The sequence below is a fragment of the Acanthisitta chloris genome, unplaced genomic scaffold (genome assembly GCF_000695815.1).
Source record: "Acanthisitta chloris isolate BGI_N310 unplaced genomic scaffold, ASM69581v1 scaffold3167, whole genome shotgun sequence".
NCBI lineage: Eukaryota > Metazoa > Chordata > Aves > Passeriformes > Acanthisittidae > Acanthisitta > Acanthisitta chloris.
This window is the reverse complement of record NW_008683009.1, coordinates 1-1057: the sequence shown is the minus strand read 5'-3', so window position 1 is coordinate 1057 and position 1057 is coordinate 1.

Below are 1057 nucleotides of genomic sequence, written 5' to 3'. Positions count from 1 at the left end.
AGCGTTTCAGGGTTCCCTTGTCACCCCGCCCCGCGCTGACGGGCGCGACGCGCACCCCCCGCTCGCAGCCGCGCTCGCACAGCGCTAGCAGGGAAGCCAAGCGCTCCCCTTTCCTATCGGGAGGTCTCTGAGGGCCGTGCTGCGGCGGTACGGCTGTCTCAGCCTGCTGCGAGGGCTCAGTGCCGGCGGCCGGGTAGAACACATGTAGCTCCTCTGTCTCTCCGGCTAACTCGACAGCTGCTCGTAGCTCCAGTAATTAGACTGTCAGTGCTTGTTAGAGGAAAGGAAAACGCTCCTATGACAGATTCCACGAGGCCTCTGTTTTTTAAGATCTCGCAGAAACCACCAGAGCATTGACTGAGATCTCTTATTTCTCTGGAATCAGAAGGGAAGAAGTTCCCTATGCCATCTCGCACTCCAATCAGATCTCTCTTCCAACTCTCATGAACAGTAAATTCACTCTTAGAGGCTCAGGAAGTTACCTTCCTTCCCTGCTTACCCGTGAGGAAGACAGAGCTTCCTGGCCTTGTGAACTTCTAAAATCCCCTCCTCATATGGTTGTATTTAACCAAACAGATAACAGAAATGCAGTCTTTTCTCCATTAACTGAGCAGAGGAGTCGTTCCACACACGATCCTTCCCCATCTGAGATAACATTAATTCAGAGGATGCTCGGGAGAGGCTGTTCCCCCTTGCGAACAAAAGCACTGGAGGATCAAGCCGAGATGCTTCTACCCCCACCCATGGTTCACTCAGCAGCTGAGACTCAGAGGAGGCGATTTCTTTCCCTCCCTACCGTACATTCCCCTTTCCCCCGCAATCATACAAGGTTAACTCAACAGAGGAGTCTCAATCCAAATGGCAACTGGGATTGCATTTTAAAAAAAAAAATGAAGGAAGGGGGAGAAAAAATCAGAAAGAGGGAAAGAAAAGAGAAAAAGCAGCAGGCTGATTACGAGGTGTCAAAACTGCCAGGAGCAAGAAGGTGATAGCAATCAGGGGTGAGAAGAGTGCGCCATTCGTGCGGGGCAGCTAATTATCCGTCTCATTTGAGAAG